Here is a 27,296-nt window from a genome sequence, read left to right on the forward strand (position 1 = left end):
AATGAATCACCAGTGGCAACCATTAGACCAAAGATCCTTATTCTTAAACTATAATTATTAGATGAGATTACATTGTTACATTTGGCATTTAGTGAAAGCAGTTAGTAAAAGAACATAAACATAAACTGATCTTCACTGGTGTTACCCATAAGGAAGGTAACACCAGGGACAGTTTTCAAGAAAAATGCATTTTACAAAATGTTTGGTGCAAGGTACACATTGTCAATCATGGTATATTCACTAAATTAAGTAGTTTAATCAATTTATGTTCTAGTTTTTGTTTTTACAATTCCCTAACATTAAAGTAGGTCATGCCAGTGACTTCAACTAAAAGCTTAATATGAAATCATGAGATAAATGAGAACATTTCTGATAACTGAAAAGAGACAGTGGACTAAACATGGGTCTTTCTTCATAGATCTTCAGGAAATAGGAGGAAGGAAGTCAAGTGATGTCATCAGTGTGATATTTATTTAAAAATAAATTATTTTCGTTAAACGGCAACACCAGCGACACAACTCCAGGGGACCACTACTTTATTTATATATATTTTATAATATTTATTTTAACATTTTTATGTAATTTACATAATCTATTTGATAGTTATGAATGCATTATTGTATTGTAAATGGTAGAAAAAAGTTTTTGTTAAATAATAACTTTTATTTAGCTTTAAAACAAATTAAATATACACTATTTTTGTGCAATTATAGAGAAAACCAGCTTTGTAGGGCTGTATTCAACAACATATCAATATTTCTGTACTGTTCATATTATCATTATTGTTTTCAGAGGCGCTATCACATAAGTTAAAAATAAAAATATATATTTTTTACGACTGCGGTATATGTACACAGTTAAGATAAACGAGGAAGATAATTCTCTAAAATAGAAAACATTAATAGTGTCTAATTTTTGGTAGCAACTTGTAACAACTTAAAATTAATAGCTTCATTCAGTGAAACTTGTGAATTACTTGATACTGTTCAATTTGAAACAGCGAGTAAAATAAGTGTTTGAGATGGGGAAAAATTAAGTACAGTAGATTATTGTCTCTGTGATATGACATCTTCATTTTGATTGTACGCACAAAAAGGCAGAGAATCATTATTTTATGTGCTACAGAACAATATTATTTTATATTTATAGTTAGAAACTAAATGTCAAATTTTCCATTCATATTTTTCATTACCTTCATTACGGTGAATATATAAAAGACAAGAAAATAAGAAACTGGGAGAAGACAAACATCAGACAGATGTTTTGTGGGTGGACTGCATGTGGAAAAGTGAAAAATGCAATGACAGTATTTACAACACTCATTCTCTGTGCTGTGTTTGTGTTAATGTTGGCTCACCAGGGAATGGTGAGAGCAGCTTAAGTTTCCTACATTTGTGTCAGTGCAATTCAATCATTCAATCAACCTCCAATCACTCACATATTCAGAGCAAAATGAACTTTGTCTTAAAGGCAGTTTTTATACAGAAACCCATGATTAATTTCATACCATATTCTTATTTTCAACATTATTTATACATGGCAGATATAGTCCTATTGGTTTGTGCCTTTAGAGGATCTATACAAAAAAATGTAGTGTCAGAATAGCAGTGGACATCTAGCGACAAACACCAGTTATTTTACCAATCGTAAAAAACTAATTTACTTATAATTTTAAGGTTGGCAAAGAACTTAAAATACTTGCATATGTTCAAGTTAAATCTGTGCTTGCGGGAGCTTACAACAGCCCCTCTAGACAAGTTCACATCACTGAACAAACCACATGCTGTGAGCATGTCCCATACACTGGCTTAAGTGGGTTATCACATTCTGCTGATTTATTACTGTCCTTCCACAGAAACGGAAGAAAAGGAAGTAGCTGTTAAAAATTAGCAAGAAACACCTTCTACCCTGCAGGTCAGTATAGTTAAGACTAAGAGTCTAATAATAAGCTATCGTCATTCTCACTGGGAGGCAGCATGAGCTGCTGTTCATAGTAATAGTTCATAGTGAAATCTTGATGGCAAGGCTCTCACTTTTCACATGGACCTATGGACAAACAACAAATGATATTTGGAATGGAGTTAGCAAAGAGATGACAAGTGTCTCACCAAAATCATCTATTACGTATTTTTATACATTACATTAATGGTATATCATCACTGCTGGACATTCAATCCCCAAACATAAATAATGCACCATTTAGTAATTTTTATTGATTTTGTGCAGTTTTTTTGGTAAATATTTGCTAATATTTGCTAAATGCAGTCCCACATATAGGATTTAGAACATTCAGTGATGTCACGTAACTGCCAAATTCAAATTGCTTTCCCGCTTTGGCTGGCGCTGAGACGCGCTCGGCACTTCTCGTATAATCGCAGTGTTTTATCCACATGTTTATTTTAGGTTTCAGACATTTAAATACACATAAGTACTAGTAAAACGATACATTTAGACTTTGTAAAATACACATGGATATCTATGGAAGCATCAATAACATTCAACTCAAATATCATTTGCAGGCATATTTTATTATACACACAGGCTACGGTCACACTGTTCGTTTTTGGGATTGACGACCACAATTTCTTTACAGGTGTGAGTATCAAAATTTTCCATTCATAGAGCAGCTTACAGTTGTGTTTAGAATACTGTCTGTATGAACGAGCAACGGGAGTCAAGCCACTGATCTATAATACTCTATTATAGATCAGTGAGTCCAGCCCATATTCCTTACCAGTGACCAAAGTAAAATCAAAAATGGCGACGTCCATAAAACTGAAAGTCTCATCACTATCTGACATGACAATAATCCAACTGAGCCATGAGTACTTTCGTCAAATCTTCATTAAGCAACAGCAGCTTTTAAATTTGGGTGGAGAGCGGAGCACTGAATTGTGTGCAGAAGACAAAACTGACGGAAGCGACTCTGGTGGAAAACTGATGAGTCAGTCACTGTAAGTTACCAAAAACACACATGAAGACACATAACACAAATTAGACATGCAGCGCGAACATACATGGCACCGCCCATCTCATGTTAGAGATCACAATAAGCTCAATTATGGGGGGACAGCTACAATATTTTAAACTACCAGTGAAAAGGTTTACAGTTCAAAAGTATTACATATATGTGGAGGGATACGTCTCTTACCATAGGTTTCTGGCGTGATGGACCTGGAATGGCCACTCCACTGCTGGTGCTTTCTGCTTTTTTAGTAAGCTGTACATATACTTTCCCATGGTCCTTGGACACCAGACAATGATAGAGATCATCATATTTGACCTCTAAAAAGATTGCTTGAGGAAATATACCACTTTGGAGGAGATCAGCAATATGTGTCTATAGGTTCCACTGCAATGAAACTGCGGAAGAAAACGGGCATATGAATGGTTGTTACATCATTGCTTTATAAAGAACAGAAATGGTGTTATTCCCTGGCAAAATGTAGGTTAATTCAATTTAAATTGCATAAAATAGAAAGCAGATATACTATGATTCAATTCGGACCAAATTCACTCCGAGATTCTGGTGCAAATCTGTAAAAAATGATTAACTCTGCCGTAAATGAAAAAGTATTAAGTCAAGCATGCTATTTAATGCATAGATTACATGCAGAGAAAAGAAGATTAGTACAATGAAATTAAGCAGGCAATATTAAGGTGGTTAGCATGTGTGAGAAGGAAGAAAGGACGAAAGTGTGCAGGCTGCAGCTGAGAAGACTAATGGCCTGGGTGGCACCTCTGAGGAGAGAGGTCATGTGGGCCAACAGGGGGTCTGCTGATCTAGATGGATTAGTCTCTTTGGTGATAAATGTCTTTTCTGTCTCACTTCGAACACAGAAACAAGCCCTGATGCTTCCAACCAATAACCAAAAATGATGTACCTACAAGTTTGGGATTCTTGAACTAGAAAAGATCTAGAAAATGTGCTTCTAATTTTTAGTTGGTTTGAAATCCTATATTTAGGAACAGGAGAATTTTGCCGAACCACTTATCCTGGCATTACCATCAGACAAGGTACTCACTATTCAGAGTGGATATTGTCCGTTAAGTGAAAGAGCTGTTCTTGTCCATCTGCTTGTATGGAGGAGAACCGAGGCAGCAGCCCCTGAGGGCCCTTACAGCAGCGCGGCTTCCTTACTCGCTACGCGCTCAGCCTAAAATACGCACACAAAACACACAAGGATCATTACTTACAAAACCAACAGCCTTAAGAGGGTTAACATTAGGGAATCCAAGTTGGAATGAAGCACCTTTTTACTGGAAAGACTGGACCTTTTTTCCTCTTTCCCCCCCATTTCCCGTTAAAGAGCTCAACTGAGTCTCTTGAAATAACACCTGTTGTGGCACAATCCAAGAAACCCTCATACTCCGACTCCTGCTATGCCTGTTAAGGTGATATCCTGCCAACATATCATGTCATTCAACTCTGTTACACAGTCAAGCACACTGTGTTGGTTATAGGCGTGTAGTTCAATCGATGGTCAAGAGCATGATAGCTCCAGAGTTCTGGTGGCCCTGGCCAAAGCTGAAGGGGACTAGCCAGCAGCCTGCAGTGCCAATGCAAAGCTTGGGTCTTGCTTCTCCTGCAAACAACCGCTCTCTTCTTTTCAACTGCCACTGGTGGGCCAAGTGGAATTCCTACATCTGGCTTGAATCTGGGCCAGCAGACATTTGATTAGAGCTGATGGTTTCCAGTTGATTCACAAAGACGGCAGTGTACTGCATTTCTCTGTTCTGTTTAAACTGAAGTCTGGGTGAATGCAGCTGCCTCTGTTCATCAAGAACTCAAAATGTAAGTCACTGAGAAGAGCTGATAACCAAGGATGGACAAACATGAAGTCTCGAAGTTGGTCACATTTGCAAGCCCAATTGCATTTCACATTAAGTCTCAAGTTTCTCGTTTGAAAACAAAAACTAAGTGACTCATTGAACTTGCTATAAACTCTGCTGATGTCATGCAAAGAAAAACAGCAGCACCCTGGCACATTTTAGCACTTGCAACCAAATCAAATATTCCAAAGCCACTGGTTACTTCATTATGACATATTTAGGAGAAAGTGGTGTTGTTTTTTCCTTAGAAAAGCCAGAACTTCCACATGGACTTGGCTCTCTTTTTAACAGCAAGCCACGGTTTATAATCATAACCGTAAGTCATGAGATCTGGCCCTGTATTTGACAGGACTGTAACAGACCCACAGAGACTCTTAACCTCTCTTTCTCTCTCTCTCTCTCCAGCCGCTCCCTCCACTCTGGAGGCGATCAAGCACAATGCCCCGCACCCGATTGTGGGCTAGGAACAATAGGGTTCAACTCTAGGTCAGGCACGGGGCTTGGAGCCCAGCCAGTCAGCCGTCAATGGGTGCAAACAAACAGCTCTTACTTCTTGCTTCTTTCCGAGAAAGATCATGAGCTAAATGGGTTGAGGGTGGGCGTGATGTGGAAGGCTGCTGTATGTAGGTGTTTAACTTGGTTCTCCACTGACCTAGCCAGTAAAAGTGTGCCTGATGGAATTTAGGCAAATTAGGCCACCATCTCTTGTCACTGGCTGTCCAGGATCAGATTAAAGTGTATACGTGCTGTACGAAGTCGAGTTACAATCACATTATCGAGGTGTGATCGTCTTACCATGCAAATGTCTGACTAAAATATACACACACTTGACTTGTGGTGAGACATCACATTTTCTGATCTGGTATGTTTCAGGCTTGGCTGACTAATATTGTTTATTTTTCTAATCTTATCTTTGGTTTACAGGGTCAGCTGTGGGTCAACTGTGTAATCAAGTTGTATTTAGTATGCTGATTCCAAAACCAGTTAGAATTAGCAGGTACTGTTAGATTACCAGAAATGCATATTCCTTTTTTACAACAGTGAGAAAAACCACAGTTGTTTTCCGTTGTCTCAATTAAATGCCACAGAACAAGTACGGCCATCTTTTACAGAGGAGGAATTTGAGGTTTGCCTAACTTCAGTGAAGGCAGAAAGGTTCTTCTTGATGTGTTTGCCAAAGGTGACATTCAAATGCACATCAAGAGGCAAACCACATGAGGGACTTTCTTTAATAAAGCTTGGGGTAATAGAAAATGCATGCTTTTCTAAACTGAACTGACAGCTAAAGGTGGGGAACAGGGTGCTTATTCAGTCAAAGTCTGAGCCCCTACTGCTGCCCCAGGCCAACCCCCAGCACTTCTTTGCCTTTGTTTTGAAATTGTAATTGAGCTGCCTTTGGAAGCCTGCCTGGATTGCATAGTGCAGTTGGGAATGGTGTATGTTATGTGTGTGTGTGTGTGCTTGTGCGAGCGAGGGGTGGGGGGATATCTGGGGTCCGGGGAACTGATGTGGGAGGCTGAGTTCACTAGCAGGGCAGGAGAGCAAAAAGAATTGTGCGGACACTTCCACTATGCCTGACCTTGCTACAGTCTGCTTCTCATTTACTTGTTTATTTCCTGTTTGCAATCTTAGAGGTTATGTATATACATATTATAGACAAGCATCACTTCATTGTCACTACAGTCAAGTGTTTGACACTACTGACAAGTGTTTGTAAAAGAGCGTGCAAAATGTGGGAAATATCATGAAAGTTTCAGGAAGGAAGGGAAGAAAGCTCAACTGGGAATCACCATGGCCGGTTGTTGATGCATAGAAATTGATCCTTGAAGAGAGAGCACATGTGAAGATTCGTTGCAGAAGTGCTACCTGAGAATCTGTTATTGAGAACATGTAATAGCTGGGTCAGACCGTGTCTGCTGAGACCCACGATTCCTGCAGATTTTCTGTGTGAACTCTGGCTGAACTCTTGGCCGCACTGTGGCAGGCACGCTCCAAATGCCTCTCCCTTAAACTCCCCCAGCTCTTCACTGCACAGTTCACCAGCAGGTCCCTTTTCCACACACACACACAGACACACACAGCCTCTCTCCATTCAAGGGGAATGGTGAGAAGACCGGAAACTCATTCCTCCTCCAGTTGGAGCAGTAAAACCACAAACACTCTTTGCTGCACATATACATAGGCAAATGAAGAACAAATGGCTTTACATACCAGACAGACTGTGTAATATGACCTGCTTCTGGGCCCCCTCATAAAACCTCAGGTAGAGCTGCTGGCTTTAGAGGATGAAGTTAAGGTGAGACCCTGAAGGCTGCTCTTAAAACAGTAGGCAAGTTTTTCTGAACAGTTTTGGACTGTGCTTTGGATCATTAGCAGGTGTTCATTAGTGTAGAGCTTGGATTGCCACAAGCTAAACTCATCAAAAGACAGGTGGGATTTATGGGCACATCAACAGAGAGGTCACAAAGGCTCTGCAAAGTTGTAGGAGCTATAAACATTGAACCATTGATACCCCTTATCTAATGAAATGGTGATTTACTCCACTGACTGCATGACTACAAACATGCTGCATTATGGTCTTTTTTACCAGTTCTAATATTAGTAGTTTTAAGTAATTTAATGCAATTACAAGCTGCATGTGATTTAATGTTTATAAGATATAACAAAAACCAATTATATTAATAAATTCCAACATTTTAATAGTTTTAGGCAGACATTGAAAATTAAGTGATGGGAGCCACTGTGCAATGTGACATTAGTCTTGTTTTTCATCACTCTTGCCAAAATGATTTGCTGCTTTTTTAAAAAAAAAAGAAATTATGCTGTTTTCTATTCCAGCTTGGGGACAAGCTCTGGCACCCTGTAGTTGGAAAAGGGCCATGCAGAAGTCCAAGGATAAGGCATTCATCTAAATATTTCTGTCATCCTCTTTCATAATAGAAATAAATAACCTGAATAAATGGTTGAGAAAAAAATACCTGTTGCTTAAGCTGGCCATGTCTCGGACAGTTTGTGCTGTTTCTGAGGCAAAATCCAGGGCTCCTCCCACAGGTTTTGTCACTGTACCGACCAGTCCCTTCCCCAGACCAGAGAAAAATCCACTGACACCCCCCTCAGTCTTCACCCCCTTCACTGTTGAGGTTATCACACTGGTCAGACCGCCAATGATGCCTACACAGCATTGAGTGTCAAACCACAAGTTGGGTTAGTTTGATATGAGTGGACAAATCATGGTACAACAAAGTGCATGAATATTGAGCATTTAAAATGCAAATATTTTGATGTACCTAGAGCAAGACCATGAATCCCTGCCACTAGGTGCTCTCCGCTGGTTGTTCCATGATAGCGAATGCTCAACATCCTTTAGTCTGATGTCCATTGTCCATTTTCTTGCCCAATCCATTTGATAAGGTACCTGCAAACTGCACAGAGAGTTCTCATACTGGATAGACTATTATCACTTAAATTAATAACGAAACCACAATCTAAATATAAGACAATACAATAATTATGCAATATTAAGTTTACTGTACCAACAAGCAAACAATTCAGTACAAACCACATGTGGTATGAGATACATCAGCCATTGGCCAACGTCTGTCCTGCTAGTTCTCATATATTCCTTTGAATACCAAATACAGACTACTGATACATGCTGATATAGAAGGTTTATTTCTATATGTAGGAGCAGAAGGCACATGCTAGTTTGCACTCGGATGTATTCTGTGTGTGTTCAAGCACCGATTTTTGGTCCAGACGCAGCCAAAGCAAGGTGACAGCACCGTTGGCTTTTGCTGCCGCTAGTTCTTTGTAGTCGGCTTGGTGTGTCCTGGGTTTATAATGTCAGCCATTGGAAAAGTTGCTGACACTGGCCTTTTCAGTTAGTGGAAACCTCCCACAGTGACCCTAAGGAGTCAACTGCCTGCAGTAACCTTAAGGAGTGGACTGTCTTCTTTACATGGACACATCCATGACTTATTGTGGTTCCCATTTCATGTTCTCCAAAAGTTCATGTAGTACTACAACTGTTTTTTACAATAGACTACAGTCATACAAAATAAATGAAAATCATGAAATGAGTCCATGAAACATATTTATTTCTAATATCTTACAGCCATTTTCTGGGCAACCACCATTGTTCTCAAACACTTCCATTGCTGAGCTATGAGGATACACACAGATTTTACAGATAATTGATTTTACACACCATCTCATCCAGCTGTCAAATATATCAGGCTGTAATTTGTCTAATGGGGTAGCGCTTCCCCCTCTTGGCACAGTTGACCTGACTTTGCCCAGTGTGGCCCCCCTTAGGTGCCTCCTGGAAGGGAGTTTGTGTTACAGGCCCAGTGAGCTCCCTACTGCAGCCGGAGCACTTTATAAACACAGGCACATTCTGCAGAACTCAAGCGAACGCCAGGCATGAACTTGGAATGACCCCTCCAAGCAAAGTCCCGGGTGAGTTCATCTGAAGGCCAGCTCAGATTCTCTGCTCCTCCTCCTCTTCTGCCTCCCTCTCTTACTCTCTTCCTTTTAAAAAAAAAATAAATAAATAAAAAGGCTTGGCTGTGAAATTATACCAATACATTTACCAGATATGAGTTTGCGGGAGGGAGAGGAGGATCAAAACACTTTCAAGTTTATGGCCCCTCACACCACCTCTGCTTGAGCCATTAGACCATCCTATCTCAAAGCAGGGCCCCTAGAGGTGTGCAAGAATGTGTTTCAGTCAGTGTGTCTGCATGTGAGAAAGAAGATGTTAAGGAATGAAAACCACGGTGAGATCATCATAAAGTCTGACGGATGAGAAAAAATTTACAAACTAATAAACAGAAGGTAAATCCTGTTCACAGTGAGAGTTGCTTTGAAACATGAAAATTAGCTTGACGCTTTGCTGAAGACATTGCTGAATATGAATTCAAATTTTTATAGGCATTATAAAAAATAAAAATAAAAACACACTGGAAAATGTCAAAGGCAGAGGCATATTGCAGTCAACAGAGCGTGCCTTAGCTAAAATGCCTATTAAGAAAAGTCCAGGCCCCCATAAAGGTAAAACTAACAACAGAGAATTATTGAGGACTGCACATGTTCCAAAATAAATTCTGGGTGGCCACTGACACAAGTTAGAAAAACTAATGGTAATCTTTGCAAAATACAATAAACCTCAAGCTTTCCAGGCACTTGATCAAACCAAAGCTTTCAAATGCCTTTCATTAAAGTTTTTCCACCCCAAGCAGCATGACATGGAGCCTTATACAGTTGGTGGATGATTTTGGCAAAGCATTTTTATTCAAGATGTTGGATGTTCTCCAGTGGGAGTAATAATGTGTTTATACTTTTGAAATTGAGTTAATGTCAAAAAAGCAGCCAACGTAGAGAGGATTTTATTTTTCTTTGGTTAACCTAAGCATTTCTTCAGCAGTCCAGTGGGTTATTTACAAATACATTAAAAGATACTACAACGATAGATGAGCTGAAGTCAAAGAAATGGACTGTTGCTCCAACGTATTTTCATAATCCAATTTGCTCCAAAGTCTATTTTCAAACATCACCTGAAATTACTGTAGTAGTTTGATGAGCATATTTAAACCAACTCACCTTTGATTAAAAAACAGCAGCAAAGTTTATTTAGAAAGGGTTGAGTGTGAATGTGAAAGATTGCTGATTGAGACCTAGTGTTGTCCCATTCTATGAGTACTTTTGGCATGAGCTTGGCCAGTGTGGCTGGAAGGAAAGTAAATGAGAGCACAGAGGGAGCAGACAGAGGGAAAAGCACACAAAGCCCTGTCTGACAGTGAGCTGGCTGCCAATGAAGGACGTGGCGCAATGGACTGTCAGACAGACATGCTGAGAGCTGGCTGCAGGACATGAAGTGTAGGCTCAGGTCTGACCACACACAACTGTAGCCCCATGAGTATACATATTCATACACAAGTGCCATGAGCAAATTAGCTTTTTAAGCTCATTAATCAGAGTCCATCTGCTCAAGCTCAACACCAAGAGCCTCACAAACTTACAACGTACATGAGAATGTTCCAGGTCTGATTTTCAACTTTTTTGCTGACTAAAGTATTAAACGCTTGTATTCCCTGATTCTGTAAACATGCAGAAACCTGCCTGTTTACACAAGGAGACCAAAACTAATAAACTTGCTGAACCTTCACCTCTCCGTTGCATATTAGGATGAAAATCAGGTCAGATTGCTTTGCTGGTGACGATCATGCGCAGATGACCTTTTAATGCTGTTCTTATTCTTTTCCTGGAAATCGTCAAATGACAACATGTGGCATGTTCTAGTGTTCCTTTTCAGACAGACTGCTTGGACGGCTCTTCAAAAACATATTCAATAAGAAGGCTGAGAAATAAACAACTTCAGCTTCTAATTTACATTTGAACCGACCAGATCACAGAGGACAATTCGTTCTCTTGTTTTTTCTCATTATGACTTGGCCTTGCACCCAGTGAAGCCCTGTCTTTTGTTTACTGCTCTGGTACTTTTGCAGCTGAACAGACAGAATTTATTATATATCATACATTTGGGAATAATATGGCAAAACAACCCTGTGAAATATTTCAGTAATTGAGAATCATGCATTGCCAGACAGACTGGTGAAGACGACGGTAAGAATGTGAACTTTTGATACCTTGGCAGCAGAATTGGAAACCCCATGTGTAACACTGCGGATGAGCCCTCCAGCGTTGCCATACTTGATAAGTTCATTCATACCCTCAGTAACATCATTCAGTAGGTCCATGGGGTTACCCAGGAAGTCCACCGAACCCAGGATCTGAGCTGCCGGACTGATTAGTTCCTACAAAAAAATACTAATAAATGAACAAAGAAAATAGATGTAAGACCAAAAGCTAATGAAATCACACAGTGGTGATGCAACCGTTGAGAAATTATACCGTAACATATAGCGTAAAAATCTAATGTAAATAAAACAAATCAGAATGAAGAATGTTTTAGACCTCTGAAGTGCTTGAGGATTTCACTGATGATCATCTCCTGCGTCTCATAAGGATGGACTCGAGTGTAGGGTTTCATGTTAATGATTGCATCTTCAAACTGAATGAGTGGGAACCCAAGGGTTCCCTTCAAAGCCTGTGCAGAACAACATTTGATTATGCTCCAGACCATTTCATAAACTTCATACAACAGAACTGCATCCAGTGAAGAACTGACAGTACTCCAGCTGATTCTACTGTGGCTCTTGTACCTTCAGGTCAGGGGGGTAACTTGAGAGAGATGAAGACACTCAGCTTGACCTGAGTTCTCAAAATAGTAGCGCTTTTGAGTTCCTGCATCTTCATTGGTTTGCTCATAAAGGTTCTCATCCTGCTTCTCCACCTCTGAAACACAAAATCATGTACTTAGCAGATAATCATAAGCTGCATTCCCCATACCGCACATCAGAGGGTAACCCACTACACACCTCCCTCTGCCTGACCATAGCCAAAGAATATGAGCAGTTTCATTAGGAGCTTCTCCTCAATGACGACAGTATAGGGGCGGGCTGTGACCGTCAGATGCTGTAAGGCAGAAAGTAAAATCTATAATCAAACTCCTGTAGACAATAGAAGATATATAGATATGCCTGAAGCATTTTTTTTGGAGACAAAGTGTGTCCATAAGTTGTTTTCACCTTATAAAGATCTGTGAGCATAAGACTGCTGGGTACTTTAACAGAGTTGACCTGCAAAGCAGGTCCTGAGTCCACTCCAGAACTTTCAATGGAGCTTGGAGTCACACACAGCATAACAGGTTGAGTGGTGCCCAGGAGTTGGTTGTCCAACTGGAATAGATGAGAAAATAAAGACATGTCTGTCAGAACTTTATTGAAAGCTGCTAAGTCAACACACCCACAATCCATCCTTGTATGTAGTGCCTATGGTACAAGAAATGGCAGTATAAAGACATTGACTGCACATTAAATATATACATAAATGTCCACAAATGTTAGATACTTAATCTACTGACAGAGATCCATAAACATTTTCTGGGACCTGGTATGAATCAAACATTAAATGTTGATGTTTTTTGTATTAACAGCCATCAATTTGCTTTGCTGATGGTCAAAAATATGGTAGATGAGCAGAACATGTTGATAGTCAGTCTTACTAAACAGTCCACCATCTTGACCCTTTCCTAATCTAGAGTGAGAAATTCTCACACATTGAAGAAGTATGTTTTGGTCTGTGGCCGCTTACCTCAATGTCTTTCACTGTAAGTGCCAGCACCTGGCTGGTAGTGGTACGGATGAAGTGCACATCAATGTCAGACAGGGTGGCAAAAACGAGCTCTTCAGGAAGCTTATTCACCAGTGACAGGCCCACTTAGGGCATCTTAACTTCCAAGGAATTAGGGCATTATAACTTCCAAGTTCAATATTTTTGAACTGTGCTAATTCTATTTTCTAGTGAATTCTATTTTCACTAGAAACAGTCAAGGTAAAATTATACATCAGAAACATAGTTTGTACCTCAAGCTCCTCCTCAGGAACTTTCTTCTGAGCGCTCTCTTTATTCTGGTCTTCCTCCATGCTTGGAGAGGGTCTATTCATGCGCCGTTGGTTGAAGTCACTGATCTGAAATGAGGTATGCACCTTCTTATTATATTAGAAAGTGTGAAAGAAAGACAGGAACCGATTCCATTTCATAAGGTTTCATATGGCATGCTACCCCAACCACATCCTTCAATAACAATGAAAGTGTCTTCCCCTAATAACAACGGGGTGTCTTACTTGCACTCCCCCTCTTACCTAAAACATCACAAACAGCTTTTTAAAGAGCCACAGATTGTTTAATACTGAAAATAGCCATTGAGGGGCAAAAAAATAAGATTAAAGAAGGACAGACCTGGACGACTACTCTGGGTAGACCACAGGTCAACATGCCAGAGCTGGAGTGCCATGTCTGGATGGTGCTGCGGCGGCTGTCTGGCCTTCTCAACATCAGAGGCTCATAGCTTAAAAATAAATACAAGATATGTGAAATTTGACACCAGCACACCATAGTAATGTTTACCCTCTACATGGACAAGAAAAAGCTTAAAATAAGACAGCACAAGTTATCCTTTGTTGCACTATGAAGCAGTTAGGTAACCTGTTGTCTGTCACTGCAGCCAGTCCAGAAACGTCAAGCACTAAAGATGAACTGAGGGGTCGAGGCTGAGAAGGTTTCCCCTTTGATGGAGATGAGCTGTCATGACAGAGTATTCCCGTTCCCATCATCCGCCAAAGCTGGGAGCGCTTTCCAGGCTCCTAAACAGATAAAAAAGTGTGAGAACATCTGAGAACAAACTACAATGAGAAACTGGCAGACAGATGGCTTCGGAAAGACATAAGCAGACCTTTTCCTTTAGGATGACTCTTTTGTGTTTTCGTCTCCACATCTAGCACCAGTTCAGCACAGCTGACCTCCCGTTTCTTCCCCACTGGCCTCTTTCCAGCATCTCTGTTATCAAATCAAGTGAATATTTACTTCTTTTTACAAACATACGTAATACGCAAGTGCGACGGCCAGTGGAAAGTTTTTTTTGCTTGATATTGGTCAGTTTCAAAGACTAGTGAGCTTTTTGGAAGTTTAGAGGTTGATAACCCACTCTGAGAATGTGAAGGATGCAGCAATGTAGATGGAGTTCTCATAGTAGAGCTTGTTGTATTCTCTGAAGAAGTTCATGTCAGCAGTTAACTGTGAAGATCCAGCTCCCTTCACAGTCAGGGTGATGGAGGGTTGAAGAATGGGTTTGTCGCAGGCATAGTCCAGAACTGCCCCAGGTTTTACCTCTGTGTGTAGCCTGATATCAGCCACTCCATGTTGCCAGAACTGGATAGGCACCTGAAGTAAAGAGGAGATCTATTATGGTGAAGCCTGCAGAGATAATGTGCAAATGCAACGATAAGCTGGTACAAACTTCTCAAAGCTATCCACCAGCTTGAATAAAACAAATAACATGGTAGAAATGGAAGTTGACAATGGAGCTTGGGAAAACAACTGAATTTCTCTCAAAATGCTGCCAAGACAATCGTTGGACCTTAGTGTTGTAAGAGACAACAAAGAAGATGCTGGAATAAGGCAGGAGCTCACAGCGCTTTAAGAGTAGGCCAATGAGTGGAGAAGCACATATTGACAGTGACAGTAAAGCAAGGTGCTTGCAATTACATGTAGGATATTTCTATCTTCTGGATGTAGGCTCTGGAGGGGATTTGTGTGATATTGCTGCCAGAGCTTAAACAGGAGTTTGATGATCCTCAACTGGGTAGCCTAGATTGATGTTTGATGATGAAAGATCTGAAACACCCAAAACTACCCAAGATAAACCACTGAGAATGTCTAATCCCAGCATCAACCAACATTTTGTTGTTTAATATTAAAACCCACACCAAAGAAGCAGCTAAATGTCTACCCCAAAATAATCATTAGCAGATCAAAAAAATACCTGTTTTTGATGTAAGTGCAGCAGTGAGACAGAAAAACCACCGGACGCAGAGCTGTGAGAATTCAATGCCTGATGGATGAATCGATTGCTTAAGTCATGCCAGAGGGAGTAAAAGAGCTATTTTGTGTGACAAAAGCTTTATATCCACCTTTTATAATGGCTAGAATGGTGTCTCGCTCAGTAAATTTAAAACCACCAGCAGATCAAATGACGGGAAATCTGGCTAAGGGGTCGGAAGAAGGTGAGGGAAAATGTGCACACCTGCAGATACTCAATTAAACTCCAAGTACACCTTTTTAAGAAGAATGTGCTTCATGCCTAATCATACATGTTGTGGTGTCCAGAATTGAACACTGAAAGGAAATATTTTCTGAACAATATTTTTATTTTAAGTCAGAGGCACAAGCAGAACCCTTAAGCAAAAGCAAGTTTCTGAAATGAAAGAGGCACACCACAATATCTTATATGATATAGGTTGAGATTTTGGTTATCACTGCATTCTTATTCATGTGTTTTGACAAATTAAACTTTGATTGCCGTTGGTGACCTGAGTTCCTGGCCAGGTCATATTCCCAACCATCTTAGTGATACTCTTTATTCTCAAATCTTCTGAACCGTTCTACAGCCTTACAATACTTGATAATGTGTACCCTCTAAGGACTTACCTCAGAGATGTTATCTACACGGAAGGGTGGGGGCTGCTGGTCAGTCTCACTGAATGAGATTTGATATGTTTCAAAGCAATCTCAGCTCGGAGGAAGAAGCAGTTTCCCAAAGTGTCCCTATGGAACACATAATGACAGGAAAATGTTTATGAAATTGAGAACTCCTCTCTTAGTCATTTTCTGTTCAACTATCTCTAGAGTATATTTGGTAGCACTGGGTACCTCATGTTGATGTGGAAGGATTTAGGCTCGTTGACCTCAAAACCTCCAGACCAGGTGCAGTTGGGAACATCCAGAAGGACACTGAGAAGCTGATCGTAGTCATTTCTGGGCCAGTGGAACACAAGACTAGAGCCTGGCAGGGTGGAGATATATCCCTCTGGATTTGCAATACCTTACAAGCAAACAAAACGTTATCTGTTATTATCCTGTGTCTTTTATTAGAACTATCTAAAACATAGCACAATGATAAACAAATCTGACAAATGCCCGCTGAGAAAAGGCTAACTTGTGAGATGATCGATTGTCAAGCAGGTATCGTGGAGCAACGGTCACAATGTGTGTGTCATGATAATTTCCTTTCCCTTTTCTCACATTTATTCCTATAATGAGACATTACATTATATTATTACATCAACTTAGCACAGTGTTGTCCACTCCTGCTTCTGGGTGGCTACTGTCCTGCAGAGTTTGATATCAAACACACCTGAACCATCTAATCAGTGTCTTTAATTACTAGAAATTTCCAGCGAGGTGTGTTGTGGCAAGTTGGAGCGAAACGCTGACGGAATCGTAAAATCCAGTCCAGTTTGTACAACTTTTAGATAAATAAAGAACAGTACACTAAAATCAAAACATGCTATGGACTAGTGTCTGTGAATATTAAGCTGCAAAAATACGATTTAAATATGAATCACACATGTTCTGCGTATCTCCGTGTGAATTAATGTGAATTTTGATTACTACACACATTCTGAAGCTCGCTTGACATGTTTTCATCCTCCGCTGCCACACTATATGAGTACATAAAAACATAAACCATTTCTAGAACTGCTCTGAATGTCACTTCAGGAGCATTTTATCATTTCTTTAGAGAAAAATGTCACATCATATACAAACTGCAACCGTCAAAATAAAAGTTTGGTTTAACTTAGAGAAACTGTGACAGAAATATATTACTGAATTAAATTGCAGGACTACTACTACTACTAAAAATTAAATGATTAAAAGATTATTTTCAAGGAATGTTTACCAGAAAAATTATTTACCAAAATGCATTTACCCCAAAAAATGTAAACACAAAGCATAGTATTTCTGAAAAAATAAATTAAAAATAAATCAGTTTTTTTTTTTTATCATCAATTATTTAGAGATGCGTTTGATTATTAAAATGTAATCAAACCATTAAAATGGAATCACAAAAAATATTTTTATTCATAGGGCCTTAAAATTGTTTTTAAATATTACTTTTAATAAATTGCTGTTATTTAGACAATAACGTTTAATTTAGCCATTAAAATGAAGTTTGGATAAAAATAGAAGGGAAAAACCTAAATTTGAGAAAAATGTATACAATTTTAATAATAAAATGAAATTTGGGAAAAAATGGATTTCACAGATACTTATCTTAAAACAGGATAGGCATTCTTTATTACCTATATTGTAGATGAATCCGGGTCTGTTACCATGCTGGATGACTTTAACTGCTCTCACCCCACTCCCCCCATCCAGAGAGAAACCTTGGCACCACCCTGGAACAGCATCTGGGTGAATCCCTTTACCAATCCGCATGGTGCACCTGTTAAAAAAATGACAACACTTCAGAGAGCTTTGCGGAATAAAGGGTAATTATGTAGTTAAATTACATTTTTGCTATGCTGAGTAATTAATAAATGATATAATAAATGAATAAAATGGTGGGGGAATTTATGCAGGCTAATTAAATAAGACATAGAAAAGCGTTTGATGGCTGGGGATGGTGGGAACACACTATGAGAATTAATTGGATTTTCCCCTTCTCTTGCACTCACATACTGGGTTGCTCTTTGTCAGTGTAGCAAAAGAGCAATGTGCTCAAACTCCTGGCTAACTCATGCTCCTCAAACTGCCCAGCGGCATCCGTTTTCCCATAATCCTGGCGGAAGATCAGAGGCAGCCCTGCAGACACAATAATCAATGGAAATATTACAGATGTGGTGCAGTACAGTTGTGTTGGATTAAGGTTTCGATTAAGAAAGCAGTCTTGTTGACAAGCCAATAAGAAGCAGAGATGAGGATTTTTAATGCTCCATGTGCTCAGAGAACAATCTGTATGGTCAGACAGAGCAGCCGTTTGTTGGCATTATATAAATGCATGTGCACCACATAGTTTTGTGTACCGGGAGGGATGAGCAGCTCTTTACACATAGGAAAATTCTCCAGGAGCACACCTGAGAACAAATAGAAAACTCATAATGCTTTATGTCAACAGAAATCTGGATTAGTAAAGCAACTTTTATGTTAAATATGTGATAAATTGCACTGCCTCTTTGCCTGGTTTCATGGTTCCCTTGATCGAAGTCCCTTTGATGCAGTAGTTAAGGTCACAGGGAAGAAGGTTGGCCAGCACCAGGGTGGGCAGCAGATAGATGGTGTGACCTGGTTGGCGGTAGATCTGTTTTGTACCTCCTGCTACACTTTTGGCAGGCTGCTGATCAGAGTAGTTCTCTTTTTTAATGACAACACAAAACCTAAAAAAGTACAAAAGTGTTTACAATTCAAAGTTCATTCTTTCATATTTTCTTTTTCCAGTCAGCTTATTTTTACCTGAAGCTGCGCTGGAGTTGTTCCCCAAAGTCTACTGACTGGCACTCTCTCCTACTGCTGCTGACCTCACCAGGCCGCTCCACGGAGGTCCAATGGATGGGCGTTTTACAGAAGAACAACTTTTGATCTTCTGTAAACGCACTTCCATGGCAACCTCAAGGTGATTCTTCACTGTGAGAGCTGACTGCACTGTGACAACCTTACATGCACTGCCCGCCACAGTGATAGAGAAAACCACTCGAACAGGCGGCAAAGCTGAGAACTGAACAGAGATTATGGATTGTTTACATAAACTAGAATAATTCAGTATAATGTTAGGAGATACAAGAACTTACATATACATGAGGGTGTATGATGGCGGTTCTGCTAATCAGGCTGCCAACCTAGAAAAAAAGCAGTATCATTAAATTTGTATGAAGTATTTTCATTTTTCATGAACTACTCAAATATTTTGTATTTCAAAATGATAACATGAGAGAGCAGAAAAAAAAAGTTTCAAAGAGCCATGAGAGAAGTCAAAGACTTCAAATGCATGTAGAGAATCATTAATATAATGCATTTGTTATTTACTAATGAGTTTAGTGGTTTAAATGTATGTCAAAACATTCATTCTCCACATAACAACCTATTAAAACTTACAGTGCTTGAGGGGTTGTTTCGATCAGGAGCGGCGTAGCGGAATAATACTCCAACCTTGTCCCAGGACACTGGCTTCACCTGCTCCCAGCCTACAACACGCACCAGCAGCTGATGGAGTTTCAGCTCATGGGTGCGTCTGTGTTCGGAGCACATCAGCAGCAAAGAGGAGGAAAGAACAACCAATAAGGTATTATAGGACAAACTACGGCAAATCAATTGTGGTAAACAAGTAAAAACATTTAAATATTTCTGGTCATATGTAATATGATAATAATTCAACAGTGCATGGCTTATTGTTTATGCTAACTTGCTTTTAAGTTTGGCTCCATTCGGATAGCAGTGTTATATATTACCTCAGCCACTTACTTACTAAATGTTTAAGATCTGAAATTACAGATTAAAATTGAACTAAAACTAAAATCATAAATTTAAATTATTATTTTTTTTTTAAAGCAAAAGCTTGTAAAAGATTTTTTTTTACAAAAAAAGAAAATAAATTAAAAAATACACTAAATTATAATGATAACTAAGATATAACAATAATAGCTACTTTCAAGATATTGAGTAGTAGTATATAATATTAATGTATATTAAATAATACATATAATAGTATATAATATGTTTCACAACCCAATAAACTACATATTGATCAAAACTATTTCAACTCAAAAACTATTTCTGAATACCTTACCTTGCTAAATTTCAGGCTAACAATCTAAAATGACAGTACACAACATGTGGGGCAAACTTGGATGACTGCCTTGCTCAAGGATAAAATGTTGGTGGAGCAGGACCGTGATTTCTGTAACTTCACAGCTTCTGCATCATTTCGCATGGGATCAAGAAGTCATAACCTCTAAGCTATGAAAAATCCCAGAGCGGGAGAACCCTTAGTTACTATTCATTTCTATTATAACTGTGCCCCTGAGCATGGCACTAAAGCCAGGTTTTCTCCAGAAAATTTGTCATGAAGCTATTATCTATAAGTCACTTTGTATGAAAAAAAAAAATGCCTGAAATTCTCATGAGAAAGCAAGTATAAACAATGGTGTCCAACGCTAGCACATTAAAAGCTGAGAGACACCGTTTTCTACCGTTGTCTCGGTTTCTCCCGGGCATCAAACTCAAATGGGATCTCCTCCCCGGGCAGCACCTCTCTCCACTCACTGATGTTGTGCGTATCATCGGTCCCAGGCCCATGTACATCAGACATGGAGTCAGCACTACTGCTGTGAGACAGCGCCACTCTGTGGACACAGCAGAGCCACCTTGTATTTAAAAAAAATATTAAATGCAGCTGAATATTGTATGAAAAATATATGCGTTCTTCTGACCTGGTTGGTGTGGTAGTGAGAGTAGCAAACAACATAGTGCATCCAGTATGTTTACATAAGGCATAGGGCACAAATGGTTGCCTCTTCTTGGAGAGTTTAATATCTGCTGAAACAATGGCATGGATATAAAATAAGCCACAGGCTTTCATTAAGCTTGTGAACAAAGCCGATTATCAATATTATGCATCAAATACTGACTTTGAAAATGTTTTGTTGGGAAATAAACATTTAATGTTCCTCCCTGAAGTAAAGCCCAAATCATATTTATATTAATGGAGATTTCATGGTAAGGAAAGGCTATAAATGAAATCAGTAAAGGACAATTTCACAATACATTCATTAACTCTGTAATAAGAAAGCATGATTTAAAGAAAAGTATGGCATCAAAACAGGTATAATATATATGGATGTAGGTTAAGGGACGGGGTAAATAAGGGGTTAGGGGGTAGAGAACAAAAGCCCAGAACTCAGAGACCGAGGCTATCCTAAGCTCTATGACACCAAACACAAATATGATCTTCTGACTTCTCTATAGCTGGCTGCGCATCTATGAACTGTACCTTGGGAATGAATCTGCTGCTCGAGACAAGTCAAGCTGGTAGAGCTTCTACTTCTAAGGTAGGCAAGAGGAAGACCTGACAGCAGAGATAAAGGGTTAGGGAGAAGAGAAAAGAAAAGAAGAGATAGATACATGCGAGGTGTCTGTGGGAAGAGGGGAGACGCATTCGGCCAAAGACAAGGGTAGAATGAGACGCACACATCATGGTAGTATATGCTGTGGTCTTATCTTACAAACACTTTGAAAACAGCTCATTATTAGTCAACCAATTCAAAATGATATTAAGATTTGGTTTATATTCAGAAGAAACCCTGATTTAAACTTGCTTATTTTAAAATACATTTATTTGATGGATTTACAGTTTCAAACCATCCATCATTAATGTGTCTAAAGTGTGTGATTGTGAAGTGTTTTGATGTTCAAATACTATCCTACCATCCTAGCTTTAAATGTAGAGACAACTAGAAGTAAATGCTTTGTAGGTTGATTTCTCAGGTTTGTCTGACCAGAGATGGGACACCTGTTTGATAATCAGGATCTTTGCAATTAAACTACCATTCAAAAGTTTGAGCTCAGTAATTAGTTTTTAAATAGAAATTAATACTTTCATTTAGTGAGGATAAATTGATCAAAAGTGACAGTAAAGACATTTGAAACAAGATTTGTATTACAAATAAATGCTATTCATTTGATCTCTCTATTCAAAGAACACAGAAAAATGGTCTCCATAAAACTATTAAACAGCGCAACGGTTTTCAATATTGATAATAATAATAATAATAAAATACTAATGTTTTTTGAGCACCAAAACAGAATGATTTCTGATGAAAATTAAGCGTTGACGTCACAGGAATGAATCAAACTGTAAAACATATTTAAATAGAAATAATCTATATTGTAATAATATTTCACAACATTACTGTTTTTATTGTAACTAAACTGAGTGGTGAGTATAAGAGAAAAAAAAAATCTTACAGACTCCAAACATTTGAACAATAATGTACATACGGTGACACTTAAGCTTTAAAAATTATGGGTATATTATGGTATATTATATACCTTATGGGTATATAAGGTATATTAAGCTCTAATGTAAGCAAATATGTAACGCACAGTGTTGCAGTGCAGTTCATCGTTTTTTAAGAGCTGAAAGAATGTGCAGGTTAAGCAAACGGCTGTTACTCACTCTGGCCAAAGGAGGGGGGGTCCACTGATGATCCCATCCAAGACAGGGCAGCGGAGGACTGTGGCGACTGCTCGTCTTCCTTGCAGTAATCTGCTAACCACGAAGTCTTGGTGGTGCTGTACTGCTCTGTTTGTCAGAACGACAGGCCGCAGAAGAGTGTCAAAATGAACATACCACTCATAAATATGGAAGCAAACAGTTAGAGAAAAGCATGGAGGCCTATGAGTGTGTTTGACCCAGACTATGTACCCAGTAAGACCGAGGTGATGTTGACATCCAGCCTCTGCTTGGCTCAAACTCCGATCTTCAGGCGAGGAGGATGGAGCCGGGCTGCCGCCTGTCGCTGCCAATCCAGGAAACATGGCCAGGGCTCGCTGAATGGCTCCCAACCTACAGACCGGCAGACACAAATGTGTGTGCTCATGAATGTACACAGAAATACACAGTGAACAGTTTACACACAGTTCACAATTAGCTCACAACTCAATCCTTGAAAATGACCCATATAGTCTTCCATGGAAATGTGTCATTAGTTATAATGTGTCCAACAGAAAATGGTAAACGTGTCAAACTGTAAATTTCTTATTTTCTCAATTATTTTACATCCTCTTATCCTCCATTTTATTATTATCAATTTATTCTTTCACAGCATTAGATATAATGCCTAAATTCACTTTAGCTTAAATTATAATATACCTGATTGATTTAGACAAAATAGTATTCAGTTTTAATATTATGTATTGGTTATCAGCTATAGCATTAAAATAACTATTAGGCAGAATTTTAATAGCAGTGCATCCCTACTTTCCAGGTATTAATCCAGGTATAAATTAAATTAAATTTAAATTTAATTTTCGGCTTTGGCTGGACATGCTCTCTGCGTTATCCATAGCCATGTGGCAGCTTAGTCCAGCTGACCTGTAATTCAACACACACACACACAAATATAAACAATGGATCACATAATTCATAAGTGCACTGGTGTACCTTTACAGTGAATGAGTGCCCGTCTGCAGTCTTCCCTTTTGAACCCAAGATCCTGTAAACATTTAAGCTGACCTTCTAAAATAAAATATTTTAAGAAACTTCTGAAAAGCTTTTTAAATAAAGGGACAGTTTTGCCCAAAACTAAACATATCTTCGCAGATCTCTTTGAGATATTTAAATAGAAACTATATATATTTTTATCAGTTAACAAACCCATTAAAGCATCTGTCTTTTGCCTGAAGCTGTCCTTTGATTTGGATGGAGTGTCTGTGCTGGCAGTGGACGCTGACCTCTCAGCTTCTGTGGCAGTGTCCGAAGGGCCGGTGGATCCAGTGGTTGGAATGGATTTGGCTATTGCCAGGAAAAGCTGCACATCATTGTAGGAAAGACGGATGTCTAGAGCTGGAAACTGAATCTGTGGGGGAAACTAAATCTTAAATTGTCCAGAAGTCGAGGCTTGTAGGTGAGTACAGTAGTGCCTTTCAGAAATGAAAGCATTGGTATCCAAACGACCACAAACTCTGTCCCTGAAGGGAAAACGAGAACAGAAATTAGACAATGCAATTACAGATTTAGAAATTGCCATCACATTTTTTTAATTGTATGATTTTAAAATATTACTGGTTTTACTGTATTTTTGATTAAATTAAATGCAACCTTGGGGAGCATAAAAGACTTCGTTTAAAAACATAAAACATTTAACTGAAGTGTATATTTTATATATACAATGGGGATCGAAAGTTTGGGCACCCCTTGCAGAATCTGTGAAAATATGAGTAATTTTCAAAAAATAAGAGAGATCATACTAAATGCATGATATTTTTTATTTCGTACTGTCCTGAGTAAGATATTGTACATAAAAGATATTAACGTTTAGTCCACAAGACAAACAAATTGCTGAAATTATTAAAATAACCCTACTCAAAAGTTTGGGAACCCTTGGTTCTTAATACTGTGTTCTGTTACCTGATGATCCTCGACTGTCTTTCGGTTTTGTGATGATTGTGCACGAGTCCCTTGTTTGTTCTGAACAGTTAAACTGAGCAGCGTTCTTCAGAAAAATCTTTAAGGTCCTGCAGATTCTTCAGTTTTCCAGCATCTTTGCATATTTGAACCCTCAAACACAACTATTAAAAAAGATTCAAACATTCACTGATGCTCCAGAAGGAAACAAGATGCATTAAGAGCTGGGGGGTGAAAACTTTTGAACATGATGAAGATGGCCAAATTTGTCTTATTTTGTTGAAATATATATTTTTTCCATTTAGTTCTGCCCTTCGTTAGCAACAGAAGATACTTGTATGTTTTCCGGTACACAAATTAAGTACAATTTACCTTGATCTTCAAATTCCAAAAGTTTTCACCCCCCAGCTCTTAATGCATCTTGTTTCCTTCTGGAGCATCAGTGAATGTTTGAATCTTTTTTAATAGTTGTGTTTGATTCCCTCAAATGTCCTCAGTCTGAAAGGATGTATCTCAAAATCATAATAAAGTCACTGCTGGAAAGGGTTCAAATATGTAAAGATGCTGGAAAACTGAAGAATCTGCAGGACCTTAAAGATTTTTCTGAAGAACGCTGCTCAGTTTAACTGTTCAGAACAAACAAGGGACTCGTGCACAATCATCACAAAACAGAAAGACAGTCGAGGATCATCAGGTAACAGAACACAGTATTAAGAACCAAGGGTTCCCAAACTTTTGAGTAGGGTTATTTTAATAATTTCAGCAATGTTTTTGTCTTGTGGACTAAATGTTAATATCTTTTATGTACAATATCTTACTCAGGACAGTACTAAATAAAAAATATCATGCATTTAGTATGATCTCTCTTATTTTTTGAAAATTACTCATATTTTCACAGATTCTGCAAGGGGTGCCCAAACTTTCGATCCCCACTGTACATACACATTTTGTGTATATATTTTTATATACAAACCAAAATGTATTCAAACATCTTCAACATTTCTAACATTATCACAATTTATTCAATATAGAGAATGGCAAAAACATATGAGAAGAACTCAAAGTTAAACTGTGTCAATCACATATAATATTAAATTCATCTTGATAATTGTAAAGATGTTACCTGTCACATTGATTTTCACAGTGGATCGTTTAGTGACCACACTGCTCTTGACTGTTTTGGGCATGACGGCCCAGAGCTATACAGTCCAGCAGACACACATGGTCTTCTGTAACACAAGGGCATGTCAGTTACCACATGAGTGCAGGCAAATAAAAATATACAGAAGGGTCTAAAGAATTAGTCCACTATTAAAAAAAGCTTCTTTTTTTTTACAACACGCTGGGATCATCTGCACCCTATTTGTTTCCCCACATTAAAGTGCTGACCTGGACTTGATGGCACATCTGCTTCTGGGATGCATTCGAGGCCAGGCCAGGGTGAATCCAGAAGTTGTCCCAGCATCTGAGGCAGACTGAGCGTCCTCTACTCGATCCTTCAGGAATTATTATTTTGTTAATAAACAGCCAAAGAGAGATCATTTTAAAATTGCAACCAAAATATGAACTGTTAATTATAGAAGCACTATAGACATTTAACTGGAATTTAAAAGATACTATAACAAAAGTGTGAGCTTTGCTCTGTGTGCACTGCAGCCAAAAGACATAGAAAACAGTGCTGGCATCAGTTCCAGCATATATCACTCGTGTAGGATAATTATATCAAAGTCACAAATTACAGTATAGTTCACCCAGAAATGAAAATTATTTAAATAATGTCATTTAAACACCATAAAAGCACAATTTATATAATGTTTATTTACATAGATCTTTGCCATACAAATGTACATAATAAGTGTGTTAATAATGCGATACTTGTAATTTTGGGTGACAATTACATTACATTTCACTGAATTGGAATTTCAAATGGAATTTATTTAATGTGAAACTCCTTGCACAAGTCATTAAAAAAAGCCTAAAGAGAGAAGCGACACCATCATATTACCAAATAAGAAACAGACATCTGATTAGCATTGCCTGATAACTTAAAATGTGAGGAATCCTTGTATGAATTAGAATGCAAAATCAAATTCTTCAAACACAAATAATGAGATGAATGTTAAAACTCAAACGGTTGTTGTTAATCTGGGTCTCATATTCACACAACCACACAGGGATTAAATTAAAGGTGAATCCATACCTATAATAATTTACCCAATACATTTTTTTAGAGCTTGGAGTGGAAAATGAAAATTAATTACAGAAATGCCCATGGAGTTAAAAGATTTTATTACTTTACATGACTTTGCCAGGTCTAGAAATCACACATAAATTGTTGAGCTGTCAAGGAAGTGAAAAAAAAAAGAAAATACATCTAATCGTTTAGCTGTTTTTGTTTGTTTGTTTGTTTTTTACTTTATTGGAAATGTACAAAACTTATAAGAAAAAAAAGGCTGAAAAAACATGGATGTGATTAGAAAAAGTTAACTGATCTTTACAAAAAAAAGTCACATTTGAGATCTTCATTGTCAAACATTATTACCATAAATGAAAAAATAAAAAATAAATACAGAAAATTACTTTGGGGCTACAAGCTACAGATCAGCCATAATGAAGTAGCATTTCATGTCTAAATATATAGCCAAATGCAAAATCTAATAAAAGGTCACGGTATGGTATTACATACGATTTTCTTTATTTCTCCCACTGGATGGTAAATGGATTGGATTTTAAATACTGGTTATATATATATATATATATATATATATATATATATATATATATATATATATATATATATATATATATATATATATTTTTTTTTTTTTTTTTTACTTAAACACTGTAGAAATTGAAAATAATATAATTTTTATATTCTTAT

General features: G+C 38.2%; 1 pseudogene; it reads right to left on the reverse strand.

Annotated features, from left to right (window-relative positions):
- Positions 1-1,930: 1,930 nt before the first annotated feature.
- On the reverse strand, positions 1,931-25,602 carry LOC113068833 (vacuolar protein sorting-associated protein 13D-like; annotated as a pseudogene).
- Between the last annotated feature and the right edge of the window lie 1,694 nt (positions 25,603-27,296).

The sequence above is a fragment of the Carassius auratus genome, unplaced genomic scaffold (genome assembly GCF_003368295.1).
Source record: "Carassius auratus strain Wakin unplaced genomic scaffold, ASM336829v1 scaf_tig00000254, whole genome shotgun sequence".
Taxonomy (NCBI): domain Eukaryota; kingdom Metazoa; phylum Chordata; class Actinopteri; order Cypriniformes; family Cyprinidae; genus Carassius; species Carassius auratus.